Below are 10,960 nucleotides of genomic sequence, written 5' to 3' on the forward strand. Positions count from 1 at the left end.
ATGACCCCTAGGAATAGTGCCCTATCCAGGTTTGATTCCTGGATTCTATCTTCCACCATGTCCACTCACAAGTATAGCACTCTGGCTTCTGTTCCTCATGATTTCCTTAACATATAGTAAAGTTGGCATGTTTGAAGTTAGAGTTCTATGAATTTTAATACATACAAATTTGTGTAATTAGGATACAGAACATTTCCATCATGGCAAATTTCCTCATCGTTTCTTGCAGCTAGAGATTTATTTTAAGTTCAGCATTGTAGTCACTTTTTATGTTGTAATTTATGTATTATTTCTATGTATATGTTTTAGAAATGGGGGCCGGTTAACTCAGTTTGCCATGTTTTCAGGACCACAAGTCGGCCTGTGCCCATTCTAACCAAAACGCTCATGGTAGTCAACAACAAATAATCCAACCATCTCATGTATTATTCAGGGTTCTCCAGAGAAACAGGCCTATAGGATGTGCAAATGAATATATACAAAGACATTTTCTTTAAGAAATTGGCTTATTCAATTACAGAGGCTGGTAAGTCCAAAATCTTTAAAGTAGGCTGTCCGGTTGGAGACCCAGGAAGGAGCTGATGTTGCAGTTCAAGTCTGAAGGCCATCTGTTTCAGAAGTCTCTTTCCTCAGGGAGGTCGGGCTTTTGTTCTATTCAGGTCTAAAACTGATGGGATGAGGCCCATCCACGTAAGGCAGGACAATCTGATTTACTCAAAGTTATCCAATTTAAATGTTAATCTCATCCCAAAACACTCTCGCCCAAACATCCAGAATAATGTTTGATCACATATTTAGGCACCAAGGCACAGTCAAGTTGACAGATGAAATTAAGCATCACAACTCTGTCCCTTGTCAACTTGGCACCCATATGCATCTTCTTAAACCATACTTAATCATAAAAATAAAGACAATAACAGAGTCAGATTTCCACCTAACATGATACAACTATCTCTTTTTTTGTTTGTTTTTTGAGATGGAGTGTCACTGTGTTGCCCAGGCTGGAGTGCACTGACACGATCTCGGCTCACTGCAACCTCCACCAAACAGTTGAAGTGATTCTCCTGCCTCAGCCTCCCAAGTAGCTGGGATTACAGGTGCCCACCACCACACCTGGCTAATTTTTTTCGGTATTTTTAGTAAAGGCAGGGTTTCACCATGTTGGCCAGGCTAGTCTTAAACTCCTGACCTCAGGTGATCCTCCTGCCTTGACCTCCCACAGTGCTGGGATTATAGGTGTGAGATACAACTATCTTACATATAAGTGAAAATGTACTACTCCTTTCCCCAGAAGAGGATTCAAAGTCCCTGCGTGTTGCCTACTCCTCTTCTTGATATCTCAGAACTTAAAAACTTTGATAAAGACAAGCTAAATACTATGATATATATCTTATGTTAGGTGATAAAGGGATAAGAGTAGGAAGAAAACAAAGATGTTTGATACACACATACAGATATAACAAAATAAGGAAGAAATGCTCACGAGAATGACAGTCCTTATTTCTGTAACGGGTCATGTGGTTGTAGCTGGTATTTATAACTGCCTACTTCCACTGCCTATTCCATGTTCCCTTTGTTCTCATCGAGCACCTTAGCCTGTTATAGTTTTTTACCTGAAAACAGGGGGTTGGGGATGACATCCAAATCCTTCATTCCTGAAGAGTCTGGGTCATTCGTAGCCCAGCCCAGATTGGATTATTGTAGTTTTTCTGTTGACTTTAATCTTGTAATACCAAGAGATGCTTTAAGGGAACTCCTATATTCCCGATGTAATCTTCATTACCTCCATCGTGGGATAGTAGTTTTATTTCTCCCTGGTAGTCCAAATCAACCACCCTAGCCAGTGCAGCAACACCCTTCATTGTCTGTTGATTTAGAGGCATGAGGAGCCCAAAATGGCTGCATGGCAGAATCATTACTATGATCCTGGTTGAACTAAAACCTCTAGGCTAGCAGAGCATAAGGTCACAGCGACAGAAAACATTTTGCTAGTGAGTCACTAGGAGTAATAATGATGCCACTCCATTACCATCCCTTGATTCCTGGACCCACGAATCTTGGCTGTGAGTACTATAAATCCAGTAGTACTATATATTGGAAACTGATTCAAAGTGTATACAACCTTACTGAGAACCTTGCCCCAGCGCTGCAAGGTATTTCCACCTAGATGGCCTGAAGCTGTAAAGCCTACCTGTAACAGAGTCTTCAAAAGGCCATACCACTCTTCCAGCAAGCCAGCTTCTTAAGAATGATGGGGGACATGGTAAGACCAGTGAATTCCATGAGCATGGGCCCACTGCCACATTTGATTTGCTGTGAAGTAATTTCCTGGATCAGAAGCAATGCTGTGTGGAATACCATGATGGTGGATAGGGCATTCTGTAAGTTCACAGATGGTAGTTTTGGCAGAAGCATTACATACAGGGAAAGCAAATCTGTATCCATAGTAGTGTCTTTTTATTTTTCCTAGCACATAATGTTCTGGGTCAATCCTCCTTTCTAAAACAGTATACAAATATAAACACAGCTGATTACTTGTTGCAGGTACCATTAAAAAAAAAAAAAAAAAACTGGCAGTATGGAAAGCCCATGAAAGAATTAACAGTATTTAAAAACCAGAACAAATTTAATAACGCTTTATATAGATTTGCTGCATCCACAAAAGTATGGAAACATTCACATTCCAGGAATCAACCTGAGTTACAGAAATTAAAACCTCTCCAAATACATCCTCAATTTTCCCTGGTATTAAAGACAGCCATCTTTTAGAAAGAAACACCAGTGACCCATATTTTAAACTAAAGCACACACTGCTTTTTGTAAAAAAGCAAAGTCATTTAAAGCAGCTAATTAAAATACCATTTGAGCAATTGCAGTGGGTAGGAGGATCGTAAAATTATTAGCGAAGTAGGAGTTTGTCACTGAAGCTTCCACATGATCTTATAGACTAGAAGTAGACTGGTCAGGCTTCATAGACATCAGCTAAGTGAAGGCACCAAACTCCATTAAGTCCTCAAATTTCAGTGTCTTGTTTTTCTGAGCATCGCTAGAACAAGAAAAGAAAAAGCAATGGTAAGAGAAATATACCAAGACCTATGATAGGGATTAGTTTGAAATTTTAGCCATAAAAGCTTAGTGTTGGTTTTTATATATATAAGCCATCTAGGTCAAGTACTGACTGAATACTTATATATGCTTGTGCTTTGCTGGCCATTCTGGGGAAGGATAAAAGAGGTATTAAATGCTATGAGATGCTTCAGCCTAATTGAAAAGACTTGGACAATTAAAGCTCAGGGCAGTGAGTATGACAGAGTACCAATTAGATGTGAGAGGTAGTGACTGCAGCAAATCTCAGGGAACTGTGAGATGCTGACCAATAGCACCCTAACCTTAGCAGCTATTCACAGCAAGGATGAATTCATGACCACATATAAATTATGTATTGTTTAGTTCTAATTTGGATAAAATATTTTTATAACTTAAACTACCCAGTCATCTGTGTTGCCTGGAACAAGAACTTCCCAGGAGGCCTAGCGATTCTGCCCAGCTTCAATTATAAATTCCATGCCCCATGGAGTTCTTATTTTTAAACCTGCAAGGCCTGGCCTAGGCACTCCCAGGCAGGTAGTGAACAGTGTGAAAGGACAGGCTAGCAAAGAGCCTCTGCCCTGGGAGCGGCACAAATCTTGGTGCATTCTTCTTGGCAGTGCTATACTCCCTAACTGTGAACTTCCAAAGTCCCTCTGTCTAGGTGTTCCAGCTATACCCGATCCTTTTACATTTCCTGTTCTCTGGATGGTACTTGCCTGACTGCTGGGGTTGGCCTCCTGCTTCCAGTTCCAACTACTTCCCTCCATGTCCTTCATGGCTTCTCTGACCTGTCATGCCAGCAGATTGCTCATATTGGTAGAACTCTGATCCCAAACAGCCACTCGGAAACCCGAATTCACTCTACTCTGGATGATTTCACTCTTTTGACCTGAAAGAGGAAGAAAATCCTTTAAGTGACTGTCCTCAGAGATACTGTGTTGGTGTTCTGCTTCCCTTATGCTTTCCATGTGACTGTGCCTCAGGCTCCCAGCCGCAGCCCATTTCTTTTCTCATTTCCACTCTCTCTCCCTGGACAATCTCATTCCCCTATGCCTGTAAGCTTCATCTTTCCTCTGATGAATCCCCTGTCCCTCCTCCAGGTTTTAGAGTATCTGAGCTGGCCAGGGACCTAAGCTGCAAGCCGCAGAGGCTAACTCAAGCACTAAAGTAAATTATCAAAGAGATGTTGTGTAGCTCCCAGAGTTGTTAGAAAAACTGAAGAACAAGACATGGAAAATAGGCTGGAAGAAAGGGGGCAAAGCTAAGCCACAGCATTTGTCCAGGGGGGTCCCATCTGCCCCAGACACTGGACGCTGCAGCTTGTTCTGCCAGTGTTGCTCCTTGGGAAATGGGTGTTATTGCCACCTCCAGAATGAATTCTCCACTGAACTTGCTTCTTTGAGCAACTTGCTCCTAATTCAGACTCTCAGATGGGTGCATCTGATTGGCCAAACCTAGATCATGTGTACATATCCTAGCTGCAAGGGGGCTAGGAAAACAAAAATCTAACCTTTTATAAAAGACTTTATATTGGGATATGGGCTGTCCCTCATCCGGATGCATTCAGTGGGGAATTTTCCACCTATCCAAAGCAGATGACATTGGGCAATAGAAATAAGTGAGAGAGAAAGGGAAAGCAAAGAATGGAAAGGAAAGGGAAAAAAAAACAAATGTCCACCACGGAGACATGTTTTCAATTGCCCACTGTACAGCTTTACTAGATCTCCTACAAACACCTCAAACTGTGTGTCCAAAAGCAAACCCTCCATCATTTACCCCCAATGTATTCCTCCTCCTCTCTTTTCTTTCTTGATATCTGATTGTTTCCTCATTCATCCAGTCACTCAAGCCCCTAAACTCAGTTATTCTTTCTCCCTTCTAATGCTTCTGGTCATCAATTGCTTTGGATTACATATACTTTATGTTTCTAAAATACATTTCTTTTTCTGAAAGGTCACTGCCATTCCTTCAGGTCCAACACTCATCAACTTTCATCTAGATGAGCACAGGAGCTCCCTACTATTCTCCCAGCCTCTGACATTTCTCCATGGCACTGGTCACAGTTGCCATTGCATTTGTTATGGGATTGTTTAATTGTCTATTACCCATCATGCTCTTGTTCTACTTGATTCTGCCCTCTTAAAGCGAACTCTGTGGTTATCTAACAGTAGAACAGTGAGAGAACCATCTCTAAATAAATGGAATTAGGCTTTTTTATTAGAATCTCAGATGACTACCTTCTGCCTTTTCTCACCCTGAGAATTGTGACTATGGAGTCACAATGTTCCCCTGTAAACCTGACTCCTAGAAAAAAAGTAAACTGAAAGGAAACAAATGAGAGGCTAAGTACATCAAATTTCTTCTCAGGTCATCCTGAGTTCACTAGACCTGGAATGGAGCATGGTGCTTATTCTCATTGTTGAGTTAGAAGTGTAGTAACTAGTCTGCTAGATGGTGCCCAGTGGGCCACATGTCTTAGTTTGTATCCTTTTCTCTTCTCTCCCGCGTTGAACCTGGACTGGACCTGTGACTCTCTTTAACCAACAGAACTTGGCGGAGTCTAGTGCTGGTCCTGGAACTAAGTCTTGAGAAGACCTGGAAGCTTCCACTTCTGTGCTTTTGGAAATTCTGAGCTTCCGTGTTAGAAGAGTAGCTACACTTCTGGAGACACCACATGGAAAGACCTCATGAAAAGGCCATATGGAAAGGGAGACGCCTTGTCCAACCATCTCCACCAAGGCCCCAGGCATATGAGAGAGCCAACTTGGACAATGTGGTCCTGTTGAGCCCCCAGATGCCCACAGTCTCAGTTGACAACATGTGGAACAGAAGAACTGCCCAGATGAGCTCAGGCAACCCAGTGAATCATGAGAATAAGGAAATGGTTTTTGTTTAAAGCTTTTGTTTTGAAGTGGTTTCTTATGCAGCAGTAGATATCTGCAACAGGGGGCATTGATTAGGTGTGTGGTCTTCTTTAATTATTCATTTAACTGAACTCCACTTCCAGGCATTTAGTATGTTCTTCTGTGGGTTGATATTAGCTATTGAATGCAAAACCCCTCTAGTTCACAATCAGCACAAGTCTTTGATTTTTTTAAAAAAATAAGAACTCATTTGATGGCCCTTATCAACATTTGAAGCCTGGAAAAGCACACACATAACAAAACCAGAGCTTCAGGCTATAAATGGAATTGGCTCGATTATTCTTGCTCTTTTCTCCATCAGCCTTAGCATGGCACCATGACTGTGGTCCATGAGATAGCTGTTTAGGGCCCTGAAATAGATGGATCTGAAGTTCCTTTGGCAAGGAATAAAGACAACAATAGGTAGAAGGATGAAGAAGTTTTAATTTAGATAAATTTTATGAAGTAAGAAGGAAAATAAAAGAAAGCCACCAAATTGAATAATGTCCATCATGTTTAAAGATGCTAATTCGACCCACTGTCACCAGGGAATGAACCTTATCTTGTGTTGATATTTCCCCTTACATAAAGTAGATTTGTCACTGGGAAGCAGCTGTCTGTCCAGGAACTGTGTCTCCCAGCACCTTCTGCATCTAGGTGTGGCCATATGACTAGTACTTACCAATGGAATGTCAGTGGAAGTGACATGTGTCACAATAAGCCACGGCTTTTAAGAAGTCATTATTTCTTTTCCACGCTCCCTTTCCCATTATGCTGGCTGGATATAAGTGACATCAAGGCCCTAGGGGATAGCAGAACTCCCAGATGGAAGAAAGCTGGATGTCTGAGTCATGGCAAGGAGAGCCATTCACCAACTAGGAAACCACCTAGAAATATTCCATAGGAGAAATAAACTTTTGTTGTATTTGAGCATCTCAAAATTTGAGGTTTATTTGTGTAGCAGCTAGCATTTCCCTAATGAATATAGTTGTTCACTTATTTGAAAATTCACATAGATTTTTTCATAGATGAGATCATTACTAGTTCTGAAATTAGGGGGGAAGTTCATTCATTTTCCTTAGCCTCTGTTCTTACATCTATAAAAATGAGGCTAATGCTCTGGATCCCCAAGGATTGTTCTCATACCAAATGAGATACTATAGTATTCGCAATAAATGAGATACTATAGTATACTATACTATAGTATATATAGTATAGTTTATACTATAATTTATATATAGTATATATAGTCATATATAGTATAGTTTATACTATAATTTATATATACTATAGTATACTATACTATAGTATCTCTTTTATTGAACGTTATCATAAACCAGGCCCTATATAAAGCACTTTACATACCTTATCTCATTGAATCATCCCAATAACCCTATGAAGTAATTTCAATTAGCCTCCATATTTCACACAAGAGAAAACAGAAGCTTAGAGAGGTGAAGTACTTGTCCCATGTTACACAGCTAGTCATGGCAAAGCTAGTATTTGAACACAGGCAGCCTGACTTCAGAGGCCACACGCCCAGCACCAGGCCTCTCTGACTAGGACAATATAGAGCACCCAGCATGGAGCCTAATACATAATAAATGAACAATAAACATGAATTTTATTTTCCCTCCACTTTGAAGAAAGAGACAATACAAAACCTAAGTATAAACATATACATTTTTGGTTAAGTGCACAAAATACACACATATGCAAATTTACACAACCTTTGCTTTATTCACACTCATATTCAGCTTAGTATGTTTAAACTAGAATTTCCTGGAGTTCATGGACAGTACTGCTGTATAACATATACAGGTCATCCCAACCAAGAAGGTTATTTCGTGCTCATAGCCCAGCTGCAGCTGCATGCTTCAAAGAAGCAGCAAGAACACTGAAGAAATGAATCCCAACATGACGAATGCATTTTAAAGTTGCTTGTGAAACATTCATGTTATTGATCTGCTGGAGGAAAACTGGCAGAAAACCTAGCTCAGGATGGACATTACTGCAGGAAGTGCAGTAACGCTGGGTCCCTAAAGTCCTTCTCATTTCATTTAATATACCACATATTTTTTGAAGCAAACTAGTTTAAACACCTAGTCTGAAGTATATCTTAGAAATAGACTGAACTTTACAGTTTTGGTCATGCAGCACTTTGTATACCTGAAATACTTTTAAAAAAATTACAAAACCATAATGGGAATGCTAGTGCTTTCTCTAAAGTCCTATCAACTATTATTAGATTGTCTATAGAACCCAAGCTCGGAGTGCTTTTTCAAAGAAGGTGCAGCAATTTTCCCCATTCTAATTGCCATACCAAGAGTAATCTGTCTTCTGGGCTTTGGAGCTGCTGAACCACTTTATTCTTTTGCCTAAAGTTTCATCAAGGCAATATGCTTAATCAATGTTTGCTGATGTTTATGGTCTAATGCCTACTGACAGCAGGTGCAAAAAGAAAAAAAACGCAAAGTGTATCCCCATTTGCATAAAAACCTTCCTTAAATTCACCAGCATGCTGTTTCGCTGTAATTTTAGTAGACAGGTGATTTTTCATGGCACCTTCATGAGTTGCTTTCTCCCCTGTCGCTGGCTCCATTTCTCTACCTGCTGGTCCCAGAAGCTGTGGTCTTATTTACGCCACATGTAGTAGTCCCTTTCACACTATCTACTTGGCTCGTTGATCAACTCTCCTTAGTGCTTGATTTTCATATTCTGGTCCAGGAAATAGACTCTATCCCTGAGTAACTTAGAAGCTGTTGCTAACTTATGTGTTAAGCCATGCCAAAGGTGGGCTATGGGATTGTACAGGCATATCCCAGAGATAGGCATGTTTGGTTCCAGACCACCACAATAAAGTGAGTCACATGAATATTTTTGTTTCCCAGTGCATATAAAAATTATGTTTACATTATATTGTAGTTTATTAAGTGTGCAATAGCATTATGTCCAAAAATATATATTTACACCTTAATTTAAAATACTTCATTGATTAAAAAATGCTAACAATCTGAGCCTTCAGTGAATCATAATCTTTTTGCTAGTGCAGGGTCTTGTCTCTATGTTGATGGCTGCTGACTGATCAGGGTGGTGGCTGCTGAAGACTGGCATAGCTGTGCCAATTTCTTAAAATAAGAAGACAATAAAGTTTGCCACACCAGTTGGCTCTTCTTTCCATGAAATATTTCTCAGTAGTATGTGATGCTGTTTGATAACATTTTACCCACAACAGAATTTTTTCAAAACTGGAGTCAATCTCTTCAAACCCTGCCACTGCTTTTTCAACTAAGTTTAGATAATATTCTGAATCCTTTGTTGTCATCTCAACAATGTGCACAGCATCTTCACCAGGAGTAGATTCCATCTCAAGACACCATTTTCTTTGCTCATCCATAAGAAGCAACTCCTCATCTATTGAAGTTTGGTCATGAGATTGCAGCAATTCAGTCACATCTTCAGGATCCTCTTCTCATTCTAGTTCTCTTGCTATTTCCACTGCATCTGCAGTTACTTCCTCCACTGGTCTTGGGCTCCTCACAGTCATCCACAAGGACAGAAATCAACTTCTTCCAAACTCCTATTAGTGTTGATATTTTGACCTCCTCACATGAATCATGCATGTTCTTCATGACATCTAGAACTGTGAATCCTTTTGAAAAGGTTTTCAATGTACTTTGCCAAGATTCATCAGTGGGATCACTACCTGTGGAAGCTATAACCTTACAAAATGTATTTCTTAAGTAATAAGACTTGAAAGTTGAAATTTCTCCTTTCAACTGGGCTACAGAACGGTTGCCATGTTTGCAGGCTTGAAAAAAACATTAGTCGCTTTGTACATCTCCATCAGGGCTCTTGGGTGACCAGGTGCATCGTCAATGAGAAGTAATATTTTGAAAGAAATCTTTTTTTCTGAGTACTAGGCTCAACATGGACTTAAAATAGTCAGTAAACCATGCTGTAAACAGATGTGCTGTCATCCAGGCCCTGTTGTTCCATTTATAGGGCACAGGCAGAGTAGATTCAGCATAATTCTTAAGGGCCCTACAGTTTTCAGAATGGATTTTCAGAATGGTAAATTGGCTTCAACTTAATGTCACCAGCTGCATTACTCTCTTAACAGGAGAGTAAGCCTGTCCTTTGAAGCCAAGCATTTACTTCTCTCTAGCAATGAAAATTTTCGATGGCATCTTCTTCCATTAAAAGGTTATTTCATTTACACTGAAAATGTGTTTAGTGGCAGCCACCTTCATCAATGATCTCAGCTAGATCTTCTGGATAACTTGCTGCACCTTCTACATCAGCTCTTGTTGCTTTACCTTGCACTTTTATGTTGTGGCCACAGCTTCTTTCCTTAAATCCCTTGAACCAAGCTCAGCTAGCTTCCAACTTTTCCTCTGCAGTTTCCTCATCTCTCTCAGCCTTCATTGAACTGAAGAGTGTTAGGACCTTGCTTGGGTTAGGCTTTGGCTTAATAGAATGTTATGGTTGGTTTGATCAGGTTTCCAGAGTACTCAAACTTTCTCCATCTCAGCAATAAGCCTGTTTCACTTTCTTATATCGCATGTGTTCGCTTTTGACTTCATTCACGAACTTTTCCTTTGCATTCACAACTTGGCTAACTGGCACAGAGGCCTGGTTTTTGGCCTAGCCCAGCTTGCCACATGCCTTCCTCATCAAGCTTCATTGTTTCTAGCTTTTGATTTAAAGTGACAGATATATGACTCTTCCTTTCACTTGAACACTTAGAGGCCACTTGTAGGGTTGTTACCACTTGTAGGGTTATTAACTGTCCTAATTTTAATATTGTATCTCAGAGAATAGGGAGACTTGAAGAAAGGGGGAGAGATGGGGAAACAGGAGAGAGACAGGGAAGCACACACAGAATTTATCAATTAAGTTAGTTCACTATCTTTGGCGCTTTGTTCAAGGCACTCCAAAACTATTATGACAGTAAAATCAAATGT

The 10,960-nt window shown here is 40.2% G+C and overlaps 1 long non-coding RNA gene across 1 annotated transcript; it reads right to left on the bottom strand.

Annotated features, from left to right (window-relative positions):
• Nucleotides 1-2,607: 2,607 nt before the first annotated feature.
• On the bottom strand, nucleotides 2,608-6,626 carry LOC105539941. Its single transcript, XR_001006128.1, has 3 exons — nucleotides 6,579-6,626; nucleotides 3,807-3,979; nucleotides 2,608-3,046 (listed from the first exon to the last, which is right to left on the bottom strand). It is a non-coding gene; the product is annotated as an uncharacterized LOC105539941 (long non-coding RNA).
• Between the last annotated feature and the right edge of the window lie 4,334 nt (nucleotides 6,627-10,960).

The sequence above is a fragment of the Mandrillus leucophaeus genome, unplaced genomic scaffold (assembly GCF_000951045.1).
Source record: "Mandrillus leucophaeus isolate KB7577 unplaced genomic scaffold, Mleu.le_1.0 Scaffold1042, whole genome shotgun sequence".
NCBI lineage: Eukaryota > Metazoa > Chordata > Mammalia > Primates > Cercopithecidae > Mandrillus > Mandrillus leucophaeus.